At 44.6% G+C, this 27,805-nt stretch overlaps 1 long non-coding RNA gene across 1 annotated transcript; it reads right to left on the bottom strand.

Annotated features, from left to right (window-relative positions):
• Positions 1-466: 466 nt before the first annotated feature.
• LOC126267426 (uncharacterized) lies at positions 467-27,805 on the bottom strand. The gene is made up of 3 exons (XR_007549003.1): positions 27,708-27,805; positions 14,595-15,010; positions 467-604 (listed from the first exon to the last, which is right to left on the bottom strand). It is a non-coding gene; the product is annotated as an uncharacterized LOC126267426 (long non-coding RNA).

Genomic DNA, 27,805 nt, shown 5'->3' with positions numbered 1-27,805 from the left:
CCGGCCGCTGTGACCGAGCGGTCCTAGGCGCTTCAGTCCGGAACTGCGCTGCTGCTACGGTCGCAGGTTCGAATCCTGCTGGGGCATGGATGTGTGTGATGCCCTTAGGTTAGTTAGGTTTAAGTAGTTCTTAGTCTACGGGAATGATGACCTCAGATGTTAAGTCCTATAGTGCTTAGAGCCATTTTTGAACTTGTTATGTCACTATGGAGCGTAGGAAACATATTATGTGGAAACATTTCATTTGTGATAGTACCTAGTAACAACATTTGTAACTAAATACGTATTGTCGGAGACAATAATGTGAAAATAATGCCCCTGTGTGGTGTTTTGAACAAATTAACATGGGCTTTGTTATAGTTTGTAACTTCTGTTCTCCACTGATGTAGGCTGCTTATTAATCCTCCGTTCGTACTTTCTGTTTATGGTCACATGAAAGTGCTGAAAGAATAGCCATTGATTCCCACTAAGAGGTATTTATTCAACTATATTAATTTCCATTATGGTTGACAAATGGAATTGTCGTTGTGTTCTCAGTCTTCCTGAAGTAGATGTTGAGCTTCTCCATGAGCTTCCGTATTCAGTTACGTAGATGATAAGAATTCTGAAACAACAGTCCATAGTTTTAGTCTGCTGATTGGTACTCTTAAAGGCAACATACTGAAAGAAGCAACAAATACAACAACATCTCATTAGAGTACTTTGAAAGATAATCATCGAAGATATGTGTGAATATTGACTTTACGATCACTTGACAATGTATAATTTGATGTCACATGTCGCTAGCATCTTCTGATACGAAGTATCAAGTATGTGTGTTTACAAAATACCGTAAAATTGCAGAAGCAAATCTGTTTGTTCTTGTATTCAATTTAAAATACGCTAACAGAAAAAATCGAAACACCAAAAATACTTTTAATTAAAGTACACTCGTGCTCATAAATTAAGGATATTTGCAGAATGTGCTGTCGCAGAACGTGGAGCTACACAAAACTGGCGCTAATAGCATAGGCACATAGGGAACATACACGACATAGGTCTGTAAGTCAACGGTATTGGTGATAAGTTGAGAAAACCGTCCCGAAACACATGTGCTACAAAACGCCACTGTTTCCTGCGCATGTGCCCCGACATCAATATGGGATATGATCACCACGCACACGTACACAGGCCACACAACGTGTTGGCATACTCTGGATCAGGTGGTCGAGCAGCTGCTGGGGTATAGCCTCCCATTCTTGCACCAGTGCCTGTCGGAGCTCCTGAAGTGTCGTAGGGGTTTGAAGACGTGCAGCGATACGTCGACCGAGAGCATCCCAGACATGCTCGATGGGATTTTGGTCTGTAGAACAGGCAGGCCATTCCATTGGCCTGATATCTCCTGCGATGTCACCGCCAGACGCCACACTTGCTAGGGGGTAGTCTTTAAATCGGCCACGGTCCGTTAGTATACGTCGGACCCGCGTGTCGCCACTATCAATGATTGCAGACCGAGCGCCGCCACACGGCACGTCTAGAGGGACTTCCTAGCACTCGCCCCAGTTGTACAGCCTACTTTGCTAGCGATGTTTCACTGACAACTTACGCTCTCATTTGCCGAGACTATAGTTAGCATAGCCTTCAGCTACGTTATTTGCTACGACGTAGGAAGGCGCCATTATCAATTATTATTGATATTGAATCATGTACCGTCAAGACCGACATTCGTCATTAATGGATTAAAGTTAAGTATTCCACCAGCTACGTCCGTTATTTCTCAATTCTAATTTCCTTGTCCTGTTCCAGACCTCACGCCAGCCTGCGTGACCTAAATCGCGTGCCTTTCGGCCTCCTCTAGTAACACGGTGTTGGCTCTCCTGCCAACCACAACATCTTCTGTTTCGAGGTACTCCTCCACGATGGCAGCTCGGTGGGGCCGTGGGTTATCACCCATCAGGAGGAAGGTGGCACCCACTGCACCCCTGAAAAGGCGGACATACTGGTGCAAAATGACGTCCTTATACACCTGACCTGTTAAGATTGTCAAAGACATGCAAGAGTGTATGTGCACCAATCATAATCCCACCCCACACCATCAAACCACGACCTCCATACAGGTCTCAAACGACCTCCATGCAAGTCCCTTTCAAGGACATTAAGGGGTTGGTATCTGGTTCCTGGTTCACGTCAGATGAAAATCCGGCGAGAATCTCTGTTCAGACTACACCTGGACTCGTCTGTGAACATAACCTGGGACCACTGTTCCAATAACCATGTACTGTTTCTTGACACCAGGCTTTACGGGCTCTCCTGTGACCAGGGGTCAGTGGAATGCACCTTGCAGGTCTTTGAGAGAATAAACCATGTCTGTTCAGTCGCCTGTAGACTCTGTGTCTGGAGACAACTGTTGCAGTGGCTGCGGTAAGGTCCCGAGCAAGGCTACCAGCAGTACTCCGTGGCCGTCCGCGGGCACCGCTGGTGAGATATCGGTCTTATTGTGGTGTTGTACACTGTGGACGTCCCGTACTGCAGCGCCTGGACACGTTTCCTCTCTGCTGGAATCGTTGCCATAATCTTGAGATCACACTTTGTGCCCCACGGAAGGCCTGCACTACGACCTGCTGTGTTTGACCAGCCTCCAGTCACCCTGGTATTCTACCCCTCATAACGTCTTCAATATGTGTTCTTTGAGCCATTTTCAACACACAGTCACCATTAGCACGTCTGCAAACGTCTGTACACTTACTCGCTGCGCCGTACTCTGGCATGCACCAACACACCTCTGCGTATGTGGACCGCTGCCAGCGCCACCGTGCGACGCCCGCAGGTCAAATGCACCGCGTGTCATACCCCGAGGTGATTTAAACCCTCTAACCGTCCACCAGAGCGTTGTTTCGTCATGTATCAGCATTATCCTTAATTTATGAGCATGAGTGTAGAATAATGAAATTTCTGGCATGTCTAAGTAACATATTTAAGCGATTAACATTGCAGGACCACAGGTTAACGTAAGTGCAAGATAAGTCATTGCAAATGTGAAACGCTAGTACAATAAAACTGGTGTTAACCGCCTGAATGTTAAATAAAAGCAAGGTGTGGTATATTAGTTTGGGGACTGGAGTTCCATGTCTGTTGCACTTGGTCGGTCAATATAGGGATTGTCAATGCTGGCTGAATATGATGCTCCAATGGAGACAGATTTGGTGATACAGCAGGCCAAGGCAACGTGTCGACACTCTGTGCAGCATGTTGGGTTACAACAGCGATATGTTGGCAAGCATTATCCTGTTTGAAAACACGCCCTGAATGCTGTCCATGAATGGCAGCGCAACAGATCGAATCCCCAAACTGAAATGCAAACTTGCAATCAGACTGCGTCAGATAACTACGAGAGTGATCCCGCTGTCATACGAAAGTGCAGCCCGGACCGTAAGCCCAGGTGCACGGCCAGTGTGTCTAGCACGAAGACGGGTCAGTTACTCCCTCTAACCAACACACACACTGGCCGAACCACATTTCATCAGAAAACACAAGAGACCTCCACCCTGCCCTCCAATGGGCTTTCATATGACACTACTGCAATCGCAAGTGGCGGTCGTTTGGGATCAGTGGAATGCACGCAACAGAGCGTCTGGTTCGGAGCTCTCGTTGAAGAAATCGAAATGTACGCGTACCAGTTGGTTGCGTCACTGTAGCGTCAACTGCTGCCCAAATTGTTGCTGCAGATGGAGTGTGATGCAGCAGAACCCCAGGGTGATAATTCCACGTAGCAGCCGGCCGCAGTGGCCGTGCGGTTCTAGGCGCTACAGTCTGGAGCCGAGCGACCGCTGCGGTCGCAGGTTCGAATCCTGCCACGGGCATGGATTTGTGTGATGTCCTTAGGTTAGGTTTAATTAGTTCTAAGTTCTAGGCGACTCATGACCTCAGAAGTTAAGTCGCATAGTGCTCAGAGCCATTTTTGAGCCACGTAGCAGCCAGGAGCCTGGTCATCTTTGCGTACGTATAATCTCGTGACCCCCACTGCCAGTAGTCGTGTGTAGTGGCTACATTCCTGCCAAGCCTTTATGCAGTTTCGGAAAAGGGACATCCATGTTCTCGTAGCCCTCTTAAACGACCTTGTTCAAACTCTGTGAGGTACTGATAATGGAGCATTTGTCGCCTTAAAGGCATTCTTGATTAACATCTGCTTCTGACATCCAATCTCAAAGGCTGGGGCGAGATTTGAATAGACATCACCTTTAATATGTACACTCCTGGAAATTGAAATAAGAACACCGTGAATTCATTGTCCCAGGAAGGGGAAACTTTATTGACACATTCCTGGGGTCAGATACATCAGATCACACTGACAGAACCACAGGCACATAGACACAGGCAACAGAGCATGCACAATGCCGGCACTAGTACAGTGTATATCCACCTTTAGCAGCAATGCAGGCTGCTATTCTCCCATGGAGACGATCGTAGAGATGCTGGATGTAGTCCTGTGGAACGGCTTGCCATGCCATTTCCACCTGGCGCCTCAATTGAACCAGTGTTCGTGCTGGACGTGCAGACCGCGTGAGACGACGCTTCATCCAGTCCCAAACATGCTCAATGGGGGACAGATCCGGAGATCTTGCTGGCCAGGGTAGTTGACTTACACCTTCTAGAGCACGTTGGGCGGCACGGGATACATGCGGACGTGCATTGTCCTGTTGGAACAGCAAGTTCCCTTGCCGGTCTAGGAATGGTAGAACGATGGGTTCGATGACGGTTTGGATGTACCGTGCACTATTCAGTGCCCCTCGACGATCACCAGAGGTGTACGGCCAGTGTAGGAGATCGCTCCCCACACCATGATGCCGGGTGTTGGCTCTGTGTGCCTCGGTCGTATGCAGTCCTGATTGTGGCGCTCACCTGCACGGTGAAAAACACGCATACGACCATCATTGGCACCAAGGCAGAAGCGACTCTCATCGCTGAAGACGACACGTCTCCATTCGTCCCTCCATTCACGCCTGCCGCGACACCACTGGAGGCGGGCTGCACGATGTTGGGGCGTGAGCGGAAGACGGCCTAACGGTGTGCGGGACCGTAGCCCAGCTTCATGGAGACGGTTGCGAATGGTCCTCGCCGATACCCCAGGTGAAACAGTGTCCCTAATTTGCTGGGAAGTGGCGGTGCGGTCCCCTACGGCACTGCGTAGGATCCTACGGTCTTGGCGTGCATCCGTGCGTTGCTGCGGTCCGGTCCCAGGTCGACGGGCACGTGCACCTTCCGCCGACTACTGGCGACAACATCGATGTACTGTGGAGACCTCACGCCCCACGTGTTGAGCAATTCGGCGGTACGTCCACCCGGCCTCCCGCATGCCCACTATACGCCCTCGCTCAAAGTCCGTCAACTGCACATACGGTTCACGTCCACGCTGTCGCGGCATGCTACCAGTGTTAAAGACTGCGATGGAGCTCCGTATGCCACGGCAAACTGGCTGACACTGACGGCGGCGGTGCACAAATGCTGCGCAGCTAGCGCCATTCGACGGCCAACACCGCGGTTCCTGGTGTGTCCGCTGTGCCGTGCGTGTGATCATTGCTTGTACAGCCCTCTCGCAGTGTCCGGAGCAAGTATGGTGGGTCTGACACACCGGTGTCAATGTGTTCTTTTTTCCATTTCCAGGAGTGTATTTAGAAACACGCCTACCAACTTTCATTTATGTTGCGTAACTCTTTCTTGCTGTTGCGATTTTTTTCTATCTGTGTAAGGAAATTTCTGTTTGTAGACGTTAACTTTCAGATTTCTTAATTATTGGCTTTTCAAGGCCTTTTCTTACTTTCAGAAATGAAATTTCTACAAACAGCTTCGTTCTTATCTTCAAGTGTATACTGTCAGTCCAAAAAGTTTCGAGACTAGATCAATAAAAAAGGTAGCCTTTTTAATGTTTCAGATAATCTACATGATGTCCCCTTTCTTGAGTACAATGCACAGAACGCTCACTCAACCATGAGAAACTGTCAGAAAAGTCCTCTTTCCGATGCATTTCAGCTCAAGCGTCAGATTGATTTGAATGTCCGTTATGTCGTCAAAGCGTTGATCCTTCATATGTATTTCTGCACTTTGTCGTTTTGTGGTAGCTTCGTTCTGATAACACCAAGTCTCGTTACCAGTGATCATTTTTTCGAGCGAAGAAGAGTCCACGTTTTGCATTTTATTGATTGGCCACTCCATGGAGTGCTGTGTGCACAACGACCATGTATGTTAAATTAAAAGAAAGTTCAGCGTTGGCCGTAATATTGAGGTTTTATTGATATCAGAATCGATTTTCGATCACATAGTGATCTCCTTCAGTGCTGTACAAATTAAAGTCAGACCAGTGTCTGAGCCAACGCTGACCTTCCTATTTATTTAACTTTACATTTTAATCAATTCGCGGCAGCCAGTATACTCGCCGTTGTTTTTGTTCGGGAATCAACATGTGTGGCACGAACTTTGCAGTCCCCTTTCCCCTCCAAAACATTTTGGAGAATGTCTTTAATACACGATTTGCAGATGTTCAGTTTGTTCCTCCACTGCGATTTGTTACACAATATCTTGACGCACTGCGGCCGAAGATGTACTCTTTAACAGTAATCGCTCACAACTCACAATACGAATACACATATTTTGTTTAGAATTGTTAGTTTACGTTTTCAGTGTACTTAATGCGCCGATCTCTCTTAGACGCCAGGAATAAAATCAATCTCGGAACTTCTTGCCCGTAATCTGCGTTGCGGACTGACACTTTCCCTTTGCTCAAGAAACAGAATTTCCTCAAGCCCTTACAAGTTGAATATGTATTTGAAAGGAAAAAATGGAGTAAAAGTTACAGGTATTTATGGTTCTCGCGTTTCACAGGTGCACTGATACACAGCCGCAGTAACTTTAAGTGGGTTAAAACAATTTGATCCATTCGGCTATTTAAAAGAATATGTTTGTCGACGCAGTATTAATGGATTAATGCTAGTTTGTTTTGTCACTACCACACGACTGTTATTCCACGTAGCTCCAAAAAAGTGTTTCTTCTTAGATGAAAATAGCACGCTGCTAATAAAGGAACTACTATCATTATTATTCCTAAACACCGTCACAGAAAACAGTTGGTTGGGTTAATATAAATGGAAGAAGAACTAGGGAACTTTTTCTTTTTGGTCATCCGTCTTCTACTATTTTTTCCAGTGGATCACGAATTCCCATATATACACTACTGGCCATTAAAATTGCCACACCAAAAAGAAATGCACATGATAAACTGATATTAACCGGACAAATACATTATACTAGAACTGACATGTGATTACATTTTCACGCAGTTTGGGACATAGATCCTGAGAAATCAGTATCCAGAACAACCATCTCTGGCCGTAATAACGGCCTTGGTACGCCGGGCATTGAATCAAACAGAGCTTGGATGGCGTGTACAGGTACAGCTGACCATGCAGCTTCAACAATTTACAACAGTTCATCAAGAGCGTATTGTGACGAGCCAGTTTCTCGACGACCACTGACCAGACGTTTCTAATTGGTGAGAGATCTGGAGAATGTGCTGGCCAGGCCAGCAGTCGAATATTTTCTGTGTCCAGAAAGGCCCGTACAGGACCTGCAACGTGCGGTCGTGCATTTTCCTGCTGAAATGTAGGGTTTCGCAGGGAGCGAATGAAGGGTAGAGCCCCGGGTCGTAACACATCCGAAATGTAACGTCCACTGTTCAAAGTGCCGTCAATGCGAACAAGAGGTAACCGAGACGTGTAACCAATGGCACCCTATACCATCACGCCGGGTGATACGCCAGTATGGCGATGACGAATACACGCATCCAATATGCGTTCACTGCGATGTCGCCAAACACGGATGCGACCATCATGATGCTGTAAACAGTACCCAGGTTCATCCGAAAAAATGAAGTTTTGCAATTCGTGGACCCAGATTCGTCGTTGAGTACACCATCGCAGGCGCTTCTGTCTGTGATGCAGCGTCAAGGGTAATCGCAACCATGGTCTCCGAGCTGATTGTCCATGCTGCTGCAAAGGTCGTCGAACTGTTCGTGCAGATGGTTCTTGTCTTGCAAACGTCCCCATCTGTTGACTCAGGGATGGAGACGTGCCTGCACGATCCGTCATCTCGACTGCTAGTGATACATGGCCGTTGGGATCCAGCAAGGTGTTCCGTATTACCCTCCTGAACCCACCGATTCCATATGCTGCTAACAGTCATTGGATCTCGACCAACGCGAGCAGCGATACGATAAACCGCAATCTAGATAGGCTACAATTCGACCTTTATCAAAGTCGGAAACGTGATGGTACGCATTTCTCCTGCTTACATCACAACAACGTTTCACCAGGCAACGCCGGTCAACTGCTGTTTGTGTATGAGAAATCGGTTGGAAACTTTCCTCATGTCAGCACGTTGTAGGTGTCGCCACTGGCGCCAACCTTGGGTGAATGCTCTGAAAACCTAATCATTTGAATATCACAGCATCTTCTTCCTGTCGGTTAAATTGCGCATCTGTAGCACGTCATCTTCGTGATGTAGTAATTTTAATCGCCAGCAGTGTACATTTCCTCGTCAGTTCTGCGGAGAACCTTCTCATTTCTCACCTTATCAGTCCACCTTACTCTCAAGATTCTTCTGTAGTACCACATTTCAAATTCTTCGATTCTCTTCTGTTCCGGTTTTCCTTCATCCAAGTCCCACTGCCGTACAATGCTGTGCTCCAACGTACATTCTCAGAAATTTCTTACGTAGCAGACTTCTCTTCGCCAGAAACGTTTACATTGCCTGTGCTTTTTATGTCCTCCTTGCTCCATCCGTCGAGGGTTATTTTGCTGCCTAGGTAGCAAAATTCTGTAACTTCATCTTCTTCGTTACTATCAATTCTGATGTTTAGTTTCTCGCTGTTGTCATTTCTGTTACTTCTCATTACTTTCTTCGATTTACTCTCAGTCCATATTCTGTACATTAAACTGTTCAATCAAGTCAGCCGATCCTGTAATTCCTCTTCAGTTTCACCAAGGATAAGTGTGTTATCAGCGAATCTTCTAATTGAAATCCTTTCATCTTGACATTAAATCCGGACACTTTTGTCTTGCGTTTACACCTTTGTTATTCCCTCTTGGATCTTGAACATATTGAATATTACCCGTCTTTCCATATAACTTACCCTAATTTTTCTCAGAATTTCGAACATCCTACACTATTTGACATTGTCTAACGCTTTTTCGAGTTCGGCAAATCCTATGAGCGTACCTTCATTTTTTCTTTTGTCTTGCTTGCACTATCAGAGGCGTCAGAATTACCTCTCTGGTTTTTTCCTTTTTTAAAGCCAAACAGATCATCACCTGACGCATAATCAGCTTTCTTTTCCATTCTCCTGGATATTATTGTTCTCAGCACCTTGGATGCATGAGCTGTTAATCGGATTCTGTGGTAGTTCTCACACTTGCCGGCTCTTGTAGTCTTCGAAATTGTGTGGACGATGATTACCCGAAAGACAAATGGTATATCGCCAGACTCATACAGTCTACACACCAACCTGAATGATCGTTTTGTTGGCACTTCTCTCAACGATTTTAGAAATTCTAACGATCTTAGAAATTCTGCAGATATTGTTCGATATTAAGTTTTCCAAAGCTCTTTCAAATTCTCTCTAATACTGTATCCCCAACCTTCTACATCAACTCCTGTTTCTTCTTCTATCAATTCATCAGGAAAGTCTTCCCTCTCATAGAGGCCTTCAACGTACTCTATCCACCTATCTACTCTCTCCTGTGCATTTAACAGAAGAATACCCACTGAACTCTTGGACCCTTGCTTTTAATTTCACCAAAGGTTGTTTTGAAGTTTCTGTATGCTGTGTCAGTCCTTCCGACAATCATTTCTTTTTCGATTTCTTAAAATTCTTTCTGCAGTCATTTCGTGTTAGCTTTTCTGCACTTCTTATTTATTTCATTGGTAAGTGACTTATATTTCTGTAACCTTGGATTTCCCTGACCATTTTTGTACTTCAATTTTTCATCGACCAGGTGAAGTATTTTTTCTCTTTTCCCCGTGGTTTTTATATCCACCTTTTGTGATTATCCATTTGAGAGATGTCCGTTTCTCTTCAACTGAAGTGCCTACTGAGCTACTCCTTATCGTAGTGTCAGTATACTCAAGTAACTTCAAGCATATCTCTTCATTCCTTAGTTCTTCCGTGTCCCGCTTCTTTGCGTATTCAGTTTGCATCTACGTCTACATAGATAATACGAAAGCTACTGTACGGTGCGTGGTGGAGGGTACGCTGTACCACTATTAGTCATTTCGTTTCCAGTTCCACTCGCTAACAGAGAGAGGGAAAACGTGCCCAAGATGCCTCCGTATGAGCTCTAATTTCTCAGATCTTATCTTGGTGGTCTTACGGATAATGTACGTTGGCGGCAGTAAAATCGTTTGACGGTCAGCTTCAAACACCTGTTCTGCATATTTTCTCAATGGTGTTTCTAGAAAAGAAGAATCAGAAGGATCTTCTAACGCTTACGTGTTGTTGGAACTTACTGGTAATAAATCTAGCAACCCACCTCTGAAATGCTTCACTTTCTTTCTTCAGTCCGACCTGGTACGGATCCCAAAAACTAGCGAAGTACTCAAGAGCAGACCTCACCAGCGTCCTAAATGCCATCCCCATTATATGTTAGCCACTGTTTCCAAAAATTCTCCGAAGAACTCGAAGTCGACCATTCGCCTTCACTACCACAGTTCTCACATGCTCGTTCCATTTCAGATCGCTTTTTAACGCTACGCCCAGGTTTTTAAACGACTTGACTGTGTCAAGTATGTCCATAGTAATACTGCATCTGAACCGTACAGGTTTATTCTTCCTACTCATCCGCGTTAACTCGCATTTTTCCACATTTAGAGCTAGCTTCCATACATCACACCCATTAGATGTTGTTGTTGTTGTGGTCTTCAGTCCTGAGACTGGTTTGATTCAGTTCTCCATGCTACTCTATCCTGTGCAAGCTTCTTCATCTCCCAGTACCTACTGCAGCCTACATCCTTCTGAATCTGCTTAGTGTATTCATCTCTTGGTGTCCCTCTACGATTTTTACCCTCCACGCTGCCCTGCAAAGCAAAATTGGTGATCCCTTGATGCCTCAGTACATGCCCTACCAACCGATCCCTTCTTCTGATCAAGTTGTGCCACAAACTTCTCTTCTCCCCAATCCTATTCAATACTTCCTCATTAGTTATGTGATCCACCCATCTAATCTTCAGCATTCTTCTGTAGCACCACATTTCGAAAGCTTCCATTCTCTTCTTGTCCAAACTATTTATCGTCCATGTTTCACTTCCATACATGGCTACACTCCATACAAATACTTTCAGAAACGACTTCCTGACACTTAAATCTATGCTCGGTGTTAACAAATTTCTCTTCTTCAGAAACGCTTTCCTTGCCATTGCCAGTCTACATTTTATATCCTCTCTACTTCGACCACCATCAGTTATTTTGCTCCCCAAATAGCAAAACTCATTTACTACTTTAAGTGTCTCATTTCCTAATCTAATTCCCCCAGCATCACCCGACTTAATTCGACTACATTCCATTATCCTCGTTTTGCTTTTGTTGATGCTCATCTTATACCCTCCTTTCAAGACACTGTCCATTCCGTTCAACTGCTCTTCCAAGTCATTTGCTGTCTCTGACAGGATTACGATGTCATCGGCAAACCTCAAAGTTTATATTTCTTCTCCATGGATTTTAATACCTACTCCGAATTTTTCTTTTGCTTCCTTCACTGCTTGCTCAATATACAGATTGAATAACATCGGGGAGAGACTACAACCCTGTCTCACTCCCTTCCCAACCACTGCTTCCCTTTCATGTCCCTCGACTCTTACAACTGCCATCTGGTTTCTGTACAAATTGTAAATAGCCTTTCGCTCCCTGTATTTTACCCCTGCCACCTTTAGAATTTGAAAGAGAGTATTCCAGTCAACGTTGTCAAAAGCTTTCTCTAAGTCTACAAACGTAGGTTTTCCCTTCCTTAATCTAGCTTCTAAGATAAGTCGTAGGGTCAGTATTACCAATTAGATATTTTGTCTAAATCACTCAAATTCGACACCTTACCGTACACCAGAGCATCATCAGCAGCCAACCGCAGATTGCTACCTAACCTGTCTGACAGATGTTTATGGAGAACAAGAGAGGCCCTACTTCACTTTCCTGGGACACTCCTGACGATACTTTGGTCTTTGACAAACTCTCGCTGTCGAGGAGAACATACTGAGTTCTTTTACTTCTTCGAGCCACTGACATATCTGTGAAGTTATTCCATATGCTTGTACGTTCGTTAACAGCCCGGAATGGAGCATCGTGTCAGATACTTTCTTGAAATCTAAGAATATGGAATCTGCCTGTTGCCCTCCATCTAAAGTCCGCAGTATATCATATGAGAAAAGGGCAAATTGAGTTTCGCACGAGTGATGCTTTCTAAATCCATGTTGATTCATAGACATAAGCTTCTCATTCCCAAGGATTCCGCAGCAAATCGAAGTTGGGGATACTTGTGCGTAAGTTTGCGAGTCCGTTCTTTTACCTTTCTTATATACTGGAGTCACCTGCGTTTTATTCATTCGCTTGGGACTTTGTGCTGGGTGAGAAGTTCACGATAAATGCACGCTAGGTGATGGGCCAATGCCGTGGAGTACTATTTGTAAAATCAGATTTTGATTCCATCTGAACCTGGTGATTTATTTGTTTTCAAATCTTTCAGTATTTCTCCACGCCAGGGACGATTATTACTATGTTGTCCGTACGGAAGTCTGTCCAATGGTAAAAAGGGGGTATTTTTGAAATACTTGGAAATGAGGGACGAGTCTCCTGTGTTAACGATTTCTTGAATGTGAAATTTAGAACTTCGGCTTTCGTTTTGATATTTTCAACAGTTACTCTAGACGTCAGCCTTCATAACTAGTCTCTTAGACTTCAGCCTACTCTTCACCACTGCTATGATATGAGTCCATATGTGGTCCTGGGTACGCCTTACAATCCACTATCTCATTTCGGAATCTCTGTCTGACCATGAGGTAATCTAACTGAAATCTTCCCATGACCCCCATTTCCAAGTATATCTCCTGCTTTTGTGATTCTTGAACAGAGTATTCACTATTAAGAGCTGAAATGTTTGCAGATGTCAGTCTTTCTCCTCCATGATTCCTAGTACCAAACCCATATTCTCTCGCAAACTTTTTTTTCTACTCCTTGCCCTACAACCGCATTGCAATCATCTATGACGATTAGTTTAACTTCTACATTTACATACTAAATTACCAGTTCCGTATCCTCAAATACTTTCTCTATCTCTTGATCTTCAGCTTTCGACCTCGGCGTGTACACCTGAACTATTTTTATCGGTGTAGATTCAGATAACCCGCCAGGATAGCCGAGAGCGCTCACGCGCGGCTTCCTGGACTCGGGTAGGCGCGCTGGCCCTGCATCGAATTCGCTCGGCGGATTAACGACGAGGGCCGATGTGCCGGCCAGCCTGGATGTGGTTTTTAGGCGGTTTTCCACATCCAGCTAGGTGAATTCCGGGCTGGTCCCCATGTTCCGCCTCAGTTACACGGCTCGCAGACATCTGAACACATTCGCACTATATCATGGATTACACTCGATGCAGACAGTTGGGGTACACTAATTCCGTCCCATGGGTACGGGGTGGCGGCAGGAAGGGCATCCACCCGCCCCTCAACTATTAACATGCCAAATCAGATTAACGATGCCTGACCCTGCGTATCTGTGGGACAAAGCTCAAGCGATAGAATAGTTTGCTGTAGATTCTGAATAGAGCAAGCTATCATTGAACTGTTCACAGTAACTCATTCTCTACCTTACCTTCCTATTCATAACTTGTCCTAGTCCAGTTATACCATTTTCTGGTGCTGTTGACATTACTCTACAATCATCTGACCAGAAATCTTTGTCTTCTTTGCATCTGACTTCACTGACCGCCACTGTATCTAGACTTAGCCTTAGCATTTCTCTTTTCAGACTTTCTAGTTTCTCTGTTAGGTTCACGCTTCAGATACTCCATGCCCCGACTTGTAGAAAATTATCCTCTCGTTGGTTATTCAGTTTTTTTCTCATGGTCACCCTCGTTTCGGCAGTCCCTCCTGGAGATCCGAGAAATCATCATGACACACTTTTAATTACAGGCCACATGTCCTGTGACTACACATTATGTGTCTTTAATGTAGTGGTTTCCATTTCCTACTTCATCCTCATACTATTGATCATTGTTTATTCTTCCACCTTTAGGGGAACTTTCCCACCCCCTGAACGTCTATAGGCTTCTCCATCCTCATGGTCAAGGCCGTTGGCAGAATCAGCCTGACTTCTTTTCCGATGCCGAACGTCTTCGGCCGCCATTGCATGATGATTTTTATTCAAAATACAAGCAGTGGTGGTTCTTGAATCCGGAACCGAATTCTTTTTAATTACTAACCAAAGGCGCTATCTCTGGACTATGGGTGAAAGTCTTACTACTATGCTTCTTAATTTTCTATGCTACATCATATCGTGCCTTAAAGACTTAGTTGCTAGTTCGACTTACCAGTGCAGCTCTTGAACGACGATGTTGTCAGTTCGCTCAATAACCGTGCGCCAGTCGCGACACAGTTCTACCCAAACCGTGACCTTTCTTCCTCCCTCGTCTGCCATGTTTCTTCCATCCTTTCTCACCAGACTCCCATGCGCCACTGTTTTTGTCGTCTCTGCTATCCCAGTCGCCGCTACCTGGTACGACCTCTTTGTATGTTACATCTACCACGTCCACCTTCTTTTCTGGATCCCAGTCGTCATCGATTTTACCCTCAGTCCGCCACTCTTTAGGCTGTGGTACTGGCAGTTCTACTGGATCCTTTCCGATGCAATCTTTAGTGTCTGAAATCGGCTGACTGTACACGTCCTCTTCAATTATTTCGGCCGGCAACCCGTCACCTCCTGGAAACAGGACGGCAACGAAGAGAACTGAAACAAAGACAGACACACAGCCTCAGTTTGAAGCTAATTTGCGGTGCATGCACGAATGCTTTTAACTGCGTCCAGCCGGCCCCTGTGGCCGAGCGGTTCTAATCGTTCATTCTGGAACGGCGCTGCTGCTACGGTCGCAGGTTCGAACCCTGCCTTGGGCATGGATGTGTGTGTTGTCCTTAGGTTAGTTAGCTTTAAGTAGTTTTAAGTCTAGGGGACTGATGACCTCAGATGTTGTTCCATATTGCTTAGAGCCATTTGAACCATTTTGAACTGCGTCCAGTACGGATGGAACACACTGATCGGCCAGAACATTGCGACTACCTAGATAATAGCTGTATGTCCACCTTTTACATGGATAGTAGTAGCGGCGACGTGTAGTGGCATGGAAACAATGAGGCCTTGGTAGGTTACTGGAGGGTGCTGACACACACAAGTCACCTAATCCCTGTAAATTCTGGGGAGGAGCGGGAGTGGACAATGAGCTCTGACGCCACCTTGTATCACATCCCAGATGTATTCAATCAGGTTCATATCTGGCGACCAGGACATCAATTGGAATTCACCACTGTGTTCCTCGAACCACTCCATCACACTCCTGGCCTTGCGACATGGAGCATTATCTTGTTGAAAAATGTCACTGCCGGCCGGAAGCATGATCGTCATGAAGGGGTGTATGTGGTCTGCAATCAGTGTATGATACTCCTTGGCCCTCATGGCACCTTGCACGAGCTCCACTGAACTCATGCTTGCACACGTGAATGTTCCCTAGAGCGTAATGGAGCCGCCGCCAGTTTTTTTCCGTCCCGCAATGAACTGTCAAGGAGCTGTTTCCCTGGAAGACGACGGATTGGCGTCCTCCCATCGGCCTGATGAAGAAGGTATCGGGGATCATCAGATCAGGCAATGCTCTGCTACTGCATCCATGTCCAGTTCCGGTGTTGACGTGCTCATTCCAATCGTTGTTTCCGATGTCGTGACGGTAACATTGGTACAAGCAAGGGTCGTCGGCTGCGGAGGACGTTCGTTAGTAGTGTTCAGTGCATTGTACGCTTGTACCCCGCCCAGCATTAAAGGCTGATGTTAGTTCCGCCACAGTTCTCCGCCTATGCTGCTTTAAGAGATTGGTTGGTTCAAATGGCTCTGAGCACTATGGGACTTAACTTCTGAGGTCATCAGTCCCCTAGAACTTAGAACTACTTAAACCTAACTAACCTAAGGACATCTCACATATCTATGCCCGAGGCAGGATACGAATCTGCGACCCGAGCGGATGAGCGGTTCCACACTGTAGCGCCTATATATTTTAACAGCCTGCACAGCAAACGAGGCCCGGTATCTGTAATGAGGGGATGGCCGCCCAACAACCCCACGACATCTGTAAGTGGTTTCACACTGGTTTCGTCACATTTTAAAGACACTCACCACAGCAATTCTCGAACACCCAACAAGTCGTGCAGTTTCCTAAATGCTCGTCTACATCTACATCTACATCTACATGGTTACTGTGCAATTCAGTGCTTGGAAGAGTGTTCATCGAACCTTTTTCGCACTACTTCTCTACCATTCCACTCTCAAATGGCTCGTGGGAAAAAGGAACACCTAAATCTTTCCGTTCGAGCTCTGATGTCTCTTATTTTATTATGATGATCATTTCTCCCTACGTAGGTGGGTGTCAACAAAATATTTTCGCATTCGGAAGAGAAAGTTGATGATTGAAATTTAGTAAACAGATCTCGCCGCAAAGGAAACCGCTTTTGTTTCAGTGACTGCCACCCCAACTCGCGTATCATATCAGTGACACTCTCACCCCTATTGCGCTATAACACGAAACGGGCTGCCCTTCATTGCACTTTTTCGATGACCTCCGTCAATTCTACCTGGTAGGGATCCCACACCGCGCAGGAATATTCCAGCAGAGGACAGACAAGTGTAATGTAGGCTGTCTCTTTAGTGGGTTTGTCGCATCTTCTAAGTGTTCTGTCCACAAAGCGCAGTTTTTTTTCGCCTCCCTCACAATATTATCTATGTGGTCTTTCCAATTTAAATTGCTCCTAATTGTAATTCTTAGGTATTTACTAGAAATGACAGCCCTTAGATTTGCGCTATTTATCGCATACCCCAAATTTATAGGATTTCTTTTAGTACACATGTGGATGACCTCGGACTATTCTTTGTTTAGTGCCAATTGCCACTTTTCGCACAATACAGAAATTCTCTCTAGATAATTTTTTACTTGGAATTGATCGTTTCATGATTTTACTAGACGGTAAATTACAGCATCATCTGCAAAACAATATAAGCGGGCTGCTCAGATTATCACCTAGATCATTTATATAAATCAGGAACACTACATTGCTGGACGCCAGATATCACTTCTCTTCTACTCGATGATTAACCGTCTGTCACTACGAACTGTTACCTCCCCGAGAGGGAATCACGAATCCAGTCACACAACTGAGACGATACTCCATATGCACGCAATTTGATTAATAGTCGCTTGTGAGGAACGGTATCAAAAGCCTTCTGGAAATATAGAAATATGGAATCGATCTGAGATTTCTTGTCGACGGCACCCATTATTTCATCGGAATAAAGAGCTAGCTCTGTTGCGCAAGATCTATGTTTTCTGAATCCGTCTTGGTTATGTATCAATAAGTAATTTTCTTCAAGGTGATTCACATGTTAGAGTACAGTATATGCTCAAAGATCCTACTGCAAATTGGGGTCAGTAATATGGGTCTGTAATTCAATGGGTTATTCCTCTTTCCTTTCCTGAATATTGGTGTGACCTGTGTTACTTTCTCGTCCTTAGGAACAGACCTTTGTCAAGTGAGCGGTTGTATATGATTGCTAAGAAAGACGCTACTGTGTCTGCATACTCTGAAAGGAACCCAGTTGGTATACCGTCTGGATCGGAAGACTTGCATTTCTTAAGTCATTTGAGTTGTTTCGTAACACCTAAGATATCTACTTTTATGTAACTCATGCTAACAGCTGTGCTGGTTTCGAATTCTAGAGTGTTTACTTCATCTTCTTTCGTGAAGGAATTACGGAAAACTGTATTTAGTAACTCCGCTTTAGTGGCACCATCATCGGTAACATTTCCATCGCTATCGCGCAGTGACGGTATTGACTGTTTTTTGCCACTGGTGTACTTTACATACGACCAGAATCTCTTGGGATTTTCTACAATATTTTGAATTGAGACAATGTTTCATTGTGGAAACTATTAAAAGCTCTCGCATTGACGTCCGCACTAAATTTCGAGCTTCCGTGAAACTTAGCCAATCTTGGGGATTTTGCGTTCTTCTGAATTTGGCATGCATTTTTCGTTGCTTCTGCAACAGTTTTCTGAGCCTCAAGGCATCAAGTCTGCCCTAGGTCAGACTCAGATACATCGAAAGTCTGTCCCATTCTACATGCGGAAAGCACACTCACTGATACTACATATCGCCTGGTTGGGTTTATACCGACAGTAGGTCGATGATAATAATATTTTTGCTGGTCAGTGTCGGTCGGCAGCCGTCTTCATCACTTATCTCTCTAGGGTCGCTCCGACAAATATTGAGGATAGATCGATGACGCAAAAAAGCTCTTTTTTGTTAAGAAGCATTCTTTGTAACTTTTAATTTATGAATTACGTGCAGGAGACGGCCGTAATGTTCTGAGGATGAATAAAGAGCTGTACACGAATTTTAGAAGGATTTATAGTAGGTGTTGAGAGAGTCTTCTCTGAACTTCATTACACATTAGACAGCTTCGCAGGAACGACTGTACTACGCCGTGGAGCTTGACGGCATTCTGTTTCAAGTCGCGCTACCCTCCGTTGACTCGGCAAGTTAGTTTAGCTGTGCTGGCAGCTGGGCTAGGTGTACACCAGAGGCAGAGAACGTGGTCTCCCGCTTTCAGCGTCTCCCATTGCACTATTATACCATTTTTTCAGGGCGAAATTAACCGTTATCAGTTTTGAAAAGAAAATAATAACATTTATGAGGATTATGTAGGCATGACTGCCCAGTTTTTTTTACAGAACTGAAAATAATAGTTGAATGACATAAAATTGTGTGCATTTTGAAAACTTGAAGGATACAATCAACGTAATTCTTTCTTTAAGGGGAGTTGGTACACCTTATCCCGACAATGTTAAGTTTAGTGACGGCTTCGGTGTATTTCAAGAACCACTGTAGCCATCGACATGAAACTTTTACAGGACATTAAACTGTATGTTCTGAGTCTACTGAAATACAATAAATGCATTTCAGTCACTGCTTTCGGAAATACTATTTTTTAATTACACGGTTAAAATTTTGTGTACTTTTTGTGCGTTATCGTAAATAATTTTAATTATACATAACACTGTGTTCTTCTTATAGTTCAGTAGGATCAGGACATATATGTTATTATTCTCTGAAAATTTGAATACTCTTCTAGAAGTGGTTTCTGAGATTTCGGTAAAAATACAACAGAAAATGTACATTTTCAGGAAGAGCTTTTAAAGTTTCAAAAGACTGTAACTCACTTAATATATGCTTTTTTTTATTGTGAGTCACTCAGAAGCACCCTGCGCCATGCTGTATGTCATCCTCTTGATCTTTTTCCAAATTTTTTTCTTTTTTTTCTTCTTTCTGGACTCCTTAGCGGCCAACTGTGCTGCATACTCTGCTTTATCAATGCGAACCTTGTCCATCCGTTCAAGCTCTCTGATGCAGTTGGCTCCAGTATCAATTCCCATATGCTGTATCACATTCACCCTACCAATGTTGCCATCATTAAAAGCAGTAACAGCATCACTGACCCCCCCCCCCCCCTCACTTTAGTGTCTTCATTCCAACAAAAACATTTTTTGGTAAACGAGTCCATATAATATTACTGAACGACTGATTGGGATTTTGAGTCTGACCATGCAGACACTTCTTCAGTAATTCAGAATTTGCCAGGTCCCTGTAAATAGCTGTAAATAGGTTTTATGTTATCCGTGACTGCTGCTGGTATGGGATGTTTATGGTTGTATAAACTATCTGATTACTGGGTATTGCGGTAATTGCGCCATGAATCAGATCAAGGAGGGCAAAGGTAGTGTACCTGTTTTTCATCAGTTGACAGTCTGTGGAAGAAGGAAGCCCTTACTGCCTGCTTCATTTTTAACAAATCCTCAGTGTTATTTCTAGTGGTCATCCCATGATACTGCTATAGTTCATCAGTCATTTTGTCTGACAGGCTGCCTCGTATGGTTTTACATTAGAAAGTTTATTGTCTCTCAAACTTTGTTTCAACTTCCTCAACCTGGTGGTCATCCTCTTCTGGTCATGATCTTTATAACACAGCAATCCATAGCGTCCTATATAAAAAATTACCGATTTTATTAGATCTTGTAGTAATGTACGCAAAAATTTTAACATTTTCAACTGGTGTAGATTATATATAATAAAATGCCTCCCATGTGAATTTATAAGTGATATTTATATTTTTTAAGGGGAAAATTGCAAATATTATAATGAGATAAAAGTCCTAAAATGTGGAAAAAAATTGTCCGTTCTAACTCCCCTTACGCCACATTTAAGTACTTCAGTTTGACATATGAGTTTTTTAATATGATGTGCTACTCTAGGGTGCGACTACTATAAATTCGTGCCATAATTTACAATGTCATTCAGTTGACCCCCACCTGTGTCGTTTTATGCAGCCCGCAATTCTGTATTTGGCTTCTAAATACCATGCGTTACGAGAGAGATTTTCATATCCTCTCACTCACTACGAGCAAACTATTAGTCCTTCAGAAAAAAATAACAGTGGCTTAACATAAAAAATTTAATGTAGCTAAATTTTGTACTGGGATACGTTTTCGCTCAAGGCTACAGTTTTCGAGTTACTCAGGAAAGCCGAATAGAATTGATCAAAGCTCCTCCACCCCCACGATCATTTCTTCACCAGTGAGAATTTCTAATATACTCCTCGTGGTACACACTCCCACTACTGTACAAAAATTTCCGGGTGCACTAACTATTCCTGATATTTTACCGTTTTTGGTCTCTGTTGAATGGGCTATTGTGCCACCAGCATAGTCGGGTATTTTGCTAACGTTATTAGGACAATGAAAGAATAATCAGTTCTGTAAAAGTTTTGCTAAATCTAATTACGTTGACATTTCGATCCAACCTTACAAACTTAATCCTGTGACCGGTTGGGGGCTGAGTGTGGGTGGGAGGATGCTTTTTTTCTTGAAATACTCGAAAATTATGGGGCCTAGCGGAAACGTATCCCAGTACGAAATTTATGTATAATAAATTTCCTAGAAAAATGTTCTGTTTATTTTCATCTGGGATTAAGAGTTTGCGGGTAGCGAATGAGAGAATATGAAAATATCGCACGTGGTTTTTGAAGGTCAGTTATAGATTTGCGGACGGCATAAAACGACATCAGTGAGGGCAGCTGAATCACCCCTTATATCTACGATGGAGATGGTTTGATACGTACTCTTATTGGGGTACACCAGCCCATCAAAGTCTGACCACTATTAATTTGAGTTGAGGTTGGTGCTAATCTAGCTTACTCAGACCTATTTCTGGGATGCTATCTAACCTCTCTTTAATTAATTTTCAGCTGATGCACAGTGCACCTTTACAGTTTGGTTGTCTACGATATTTCACTCTTGGTTTAGTGTTAACTTAGCGAGATACGGCACTGTTTTTTTCTCTCCCGCGAAATGTTGAAGAGTTAGCCCTCCACCTTCCATCTCTACGTGTCGGCGTCCATTCGGCCAACTAAATAAAGTATCACGTGACCTACAAGAAACTCCTGACGGTGAAGACTGAGGAAATCCTCCAGACCTTGACATTCCATAGAAGGGAGGATCAAAAAGTTTCCATCCTAGGGTGTTACAACATCGTATATGCAACCTTGCGCAACTCCTATACGGGTATAGAGGCACTGACATGTAAGCAAAAGATTACTAGGTCATCCGTGTCTTTCCGACTTGCATGCGATAAATGCAGAAACATGGACTATGGCGAAGTTATTACCAAACGTATCCAAACAGGACCAACGTGCTGTTATTTTTTCTTGGCTATCGAATGTAATGTCAATGCCAGTAGTTTGTGTCACCAGTGAATGCGACAGTGCTCGAGATTTGTGAAGAGATGAATATTTTTCCAAAAATGATTTTTAAGCCTTTAAGTGAAAACTGAGAAACGTCTTATTGCGTATTATATTGTGACTTATTGTTATATTCTGAAACGTAAATAATTTCCAACAACAATATGTTTTATTATTCTTATAACCAGTTTTCTACAAAGAATAATGATATAACAAAAAATAATAGCACTAAAAGAATGTATTGGCATTGTATTGTCTGTGTAATTTTTCTTTCTTCTTGTAATCTACGATGTATAAAGAGCGTTCAAAAAGAAACGAACCGGAGACATAATTAGAGAAACGAGTACCTCTATGTTTGAAGTATTGATCCTGGCTGTTGAGACACTTGTCCCACTGTACAGAAGGCGGTGAATGGCTGTCTCATAAAATACCCGGGGCTGCGATGTTAACCAGTTCCACACGTACAGCTGTACGTCGTCGTCCGAGGTGAATCGTTTGCCCCTCAGAGCCTTTTCAAGTGGACCAAAACTGGGGTAATCACAGGGAGAGGTCCGGACTGTATGGAAGGTGGCCGCGAATCTTCCATTTGAATTTCTGCAGTAGTGCCGCAACTGTGTTGGCCGTATGAGGCTTTGCATTGTAGTGGAGCAGAATGACCCCAAGACTGAGATTGCCTGGTCGTTTTGAATTGATCCCTTAGCGAAGAGTGGTCAAGGGTTGCGCGTAATGCTGGGCATTCACTGTTGTCCTGTGCTGGAGGAAGTGAAACAGAATGGGGCCATCTTGGTCAAAGATCAACGTCAGCATAACCTTTCCGACACACCCCAGACGACGACGTCCAGATGTATGTGCGGAACTGGTCAACATCACAGCCCCAGGAATTTTATGAGACAGCCATTCACCACCTTGTGTCACAGTGGGACAAGTGTCTCAACACCCAAGGTCAGTACTTCTAACATACAGGTACTGGTTTCTGTAATTAGGCCTCTAGGTCGTTTCTTTTTGAACACGCCTTAAGCGGCTGACATCGAAGATAAGCTGAGGTCCTTCCCTTTAAATATTGTAAAAAGTAGTCGTAAGTTATTCCTTTCTTTCTTTCACTGGTGCCATGTCCCCACTGACGCAGGGTTGGCCTTGTTAGGAACGGATTTGGCAAGGTTAGTGGAAAGGGGTGGCCGGATGCCTTCCTGCCGCCACCCCGTAAACACCGGGACGGAATTAGTGTACCCCAGGTGTCTGCGACTATTGTAAGTCAGGGAAAAGTGCGAACGTGTTCAGATGTCTGCGAGTCGTGTAACTGACGCTGAATGTTGGGACTAGCCCGGTATATATAAATATATATATATACACTCCTGGAAATGGAAAAAAGAACACATTGACACCGGTGTGTCAGACCCGCCATACTTGCTCCGGACACTGCGAGAGGGCTGTACAAGCAATGATCACACGCACGGCACAGCGGACACACCAGGAACCGCGGTGTTGGCCGTCGAATGGCGCTAGCTGCGCAGCATTTGTGCACCGCCGCCGTCAGTGTCAGCCAGTTTGCCGTGGCATACGGAGCTCCATCGCAGTCTTTAACACTGGTAGCATGCCGCGACAGCGTGGACATGAACCGTATGTGCAGTTGACGGACTTTGAGCGAGGGCGTATAGTGGGCATGCGGGCGGCCGGGTGGACGTACCGCCGAATTGCTCAACACGTGGGGCGTGAGGTCTCCACAGTACATCGATGTTGTCGCCAGTGGTCGGCCGAAGGTGCACGTGCCCGTCGACCTGGGACCGGACCGCAGCGACGCACGGATGCACGCCAAGACCGTAGGATCCTACGCAGTGCCGTACGGGACCGCACCACCACTTCCCAGCAAATTAGGGACACTGTTGCTCCTGGGGTATCGGCGAGGACCATTCGCAACCGTCTCCATGAAGCTGGGCTACGGTCCCGCACACCGTTAGGCCGTCTTCCGCTCACGCCCCAACATCGTGCAGCCCGCCTCCAGTGGTGTCGCGACAGGCGTGAATGGAGGGACGAATGGAGACGTGTCGTCTTCAGCGATGAGAGTCGCTTCTGCCTTGGTGCCAATGATGGTCGTATGCGAGTTTGGCGCCGTGCAGGTGAGCGCCACAATCAGGACTGCATACGACCGAGGCACACAGGGCCAACACCCGGCATCATGGTGTGGGGAGCGATCTCCTACACTGGCCGTACACCTCTGGTGATCGTCGAGGGGACACTGAATAGTGCACGGTACATCCAAACCGTCATCGAACCCATCGTTCTACCATTCGTAGACCGGCAAGGGAACTTGCTGTTCCAACAGGACAATGCACGTCCGCATGTATCTAGTGCCACCCAACGTGCTCTAGAAGGGGTAAGTCAACTACCCTGGCCAGCAAGATCTCCGGATCTGTCCCCCATTGAGCATGTTTGGGACTGGATTAAGCGTCGTCTCACGCGGTCTGCACGTCCAGCACGAACGCTGGTCCAACTGAGGCGCCAGGTGGAAATGGCATGGCAAGCCGTTCCACAGGACTACATCCAGCATCTCTATGATCGCCTCCATGGGAGAATAGCAGCCTGCATTGCTGCGAAAGGTGGATATACACTGTACTAGTGCCGACATTGTGCATGCTCTGTTGCCTGTGTCTATGTGCCTGTGGTTCTGTCAGTGTGATCATGTGATGTATCTGACCCCAGGAATGTGTCAATAAAGTTTCCCCTTCCTGGGACAATGAATTCACGGTGTTCTTATTTCACTTTCTAGGAGTGTATTTTGGAAAATTACGAGTTGTATTCAGCAATTGATTGTCTGAGGACTGGTCCACGTGGATTAGCTTGTAGTCTGGTAGGGTTCACTCTAAGATGAACATTCGCTCTGAAGAAAGGGCCCCAGTCACGGACTTGACCACAGTCGCTGCCAATAACAACCACTGCACGTTCGTTATCGTACGCAAGTAGAACCGGCAGCGCACGGAAACTAAGTAAGGCAAGAGAAAGAGACGAAGCTCAAACTCTAACAAAATGATATTACAGAGACTGTCTTTCCTCAACAAAGGCGGAAACGATTGGAAGAAACACCATTCCTCCCATTTGCTTTCTAGCGTAGCCTACAGACTTGTGTACAAAATCGTTCTCATATGTGGTAATTGAAACACATTGCTGAGTGCTCACTTCGGTTATATGTTATGTAAAATAAGAGATTGTCAAAGTTTCTAGAGTTCGTTGCTATTATAACTATTAAATGATACACGTGCTTCTCAATTTCCGTGCAAATGATGTATGAGCGCATGCTGAAAAATAATTCCGCCGAATTTTTTATGTGAAAACTGTTATAAATGAAACAACGTTATTAACTTTCTGCATCTTTATTATTCATATCTAGATATCAGCAGCTCCCTGCGCTAGAGGGCCCCGAGAAGTAGTCTATAACATGGTGTGCGTAATGTAGCTATATCGGTGCGTGTGAAACAGCACGATGTAATCGAGTTTCGTATTTGATGAGTTCCTCCACCCATGCAGCAATCTCTCCTTCTATAGGGAAATGCCAGGCCACACACGCGAGCCCTACGAGATCTGCAACAAATCCGACGCCTTGGTTTCAACATCATCGATTATACTCGATGAAGTCCCGATTTGGCCCCATCCGATTTTCATCTGTTACCAGCACCTTCGAGGACTTCACTTTGGTAGTGAAATGGTTCAAATGGCTCTGAGCACTATGGGACTTAACATCTGAGGTTATTAGTTCCCTAGAACGCAGAACTACTTAAACCTAACTAACCTACGGACATCACACACAGCTATGCCCGAGGCAGGATTCGAACCTGCGACCGTATCAGCAGCGCGGTTCCGGACTGAAGGGCCTAGAACCGCTCGGCCACAACGGCCGGCCTTTGGTAGTGATAAAGCGGTTGAAAAAAAGGTGATGTAGTGGCTCCGTCAACAAAATTTAACATTCTACGGTGACGCTATCAGTAAACTGGTCTCTTTTTGGGTGAAATGTGTTCGTCGCCAGGGTCACTACGTTGAGAAATTAATTAGTAGAGGTAAAGAAATTTGTTTTATTTTATATTCTATGAGGGCTAATCGGAAAGTAAGGAAATGGAAATCACAGTGAAAATCAAAACTGTTTTATTTGCAACAGTTAGCAACAACTTCCAGCTACTTATCTCCACAGTCCCCAATCCGCCTTAGACGTTTGTCGTGCGTTGTACCAACTTTCCAGTACCCTCGTTATAGGAGCCAGCCGCCAGTGCTTTCCGCCAATTCTCTACGCTACCCTACAGCTCGTTGTCTGTGCCAAAATGTCCTTATAGTCAGCTGTTCATGTGAGCAGAGATGAAAATCAGAGGGAGACAATTACGGACTGTATTGTGGATAATCGAACAGTTCCAATTGAAAACGATGCAGAAGCATCTTCGTTGCCCCTGTAGAATGCAGCTGAGAATTGTCTTGAAGAAGAAACCGCACGACAGTTATGTAATGTTGGCTGCATAGCTTCAGGCGAAATTTCTCTCCAGGCCCTCGCACTGGGCGGGAGACACCATTGTTATAGGTATTTTTATGTGCTTCCTGTGTGCTAACAACCAAAAAGAACGACGTAACGCGATCGACAGGCATACTAGAGACACTGCCCTACACACAAGTGCAAAACTTATTCGGATTTTCACTGTGGTTTCCATTTCGCGACCGGTCGTTCCTTACTTTACGAAAACCCCTCGTATAAGAGCATTCTCACAAAAATTCGTAGACATTACTTTTTACCACGCTCTCGTATTTCTCTTGATTCTAATTTCTTGGAAGTTATGCTATTGTAGTGTACTCTGATGTAACCAAATTATTATTATTTTATTAAAACATATTGTTGTTTAGTTAATATTATTGTTGTGCTTCTAGGTAAGTTAAAATTGGGAGGTGGCTGCCGGAAAGGTGTATGGAGGGGACAAGAAAGTAACAAGCTATGAACATTCCCCCATCCTCGTACACTAGAATAAGGTACTATGATGTGGGCATCTCCTACTCGAAATCTAAAAGAAATGGGTGTCACTCATGGGTAGAACTCACAAACGACAAGTTAGAAGGAATATTGAATTTTCATTAACAAATGTTGTACTTCTGCCATCACTCTTAAGTGGAACCGTTTACCAAGAGTTCGTGCATATCGCTATTATGCAACTGCACCACTTCCTGTCAGAGCGAACTGTGGTTACAACGTACCGCAGTCCCAGCACATTGGGAAGTTGTCAACTTGTGTGGATAATATTGACTCTGTTTAAAGGGAGTGCACTTACTGTTGCTGAAAGTTCGTCGGAGAGGCAGTGAAATATTCAGTAGTTGTTCTAGAATGACATATTTATACTGATTGCAATCTTGTAACTTTAGATGTAACGAAGCCATTTAATAATAGTGCAAGACATAAATGAGAAGACAACCACAAAGGGCGTTGTCTGTATTATTTTCCCATTGGAAATTCCTAGTATTCAAGTTGTGCGTTTCCGAAAGTACGAAATTTATCACATCGTCTGTAGGATTGTCATGCACATATTGTTACTGGCACCAAATATTTTCCTGTAGTCATAGAAACATGATGTGGACTCACCAATGGATATCAAGTAGTGGAAGCTATGCATGCTGAAACTTGTTGGGACTGAGCTGCTTCCACAAGTCGTCTCCCTTTTTGTGTAAGGAAAAAGCCGT

The sequence above is a fragment of the Schistocerca gregaria genome, chromosome 4 (assembly GCF_023897955.1).
Source record: "Schistocerca gregaria isolate iqSchGreg1 chromosome 4, iqSchGreg1.2, whole genome shotgun sequence".
Taxonomy (NCBI): domain Eukaryota; kingdom Metazoa; phylum Arthropoda; class Insecta; order Orthoptera; family Acrididae; genus Schistocerca; species Schistocerca gregaria.
This window is presented reverse-complemented; position numbering and strand designations above follow the sequence as displayed.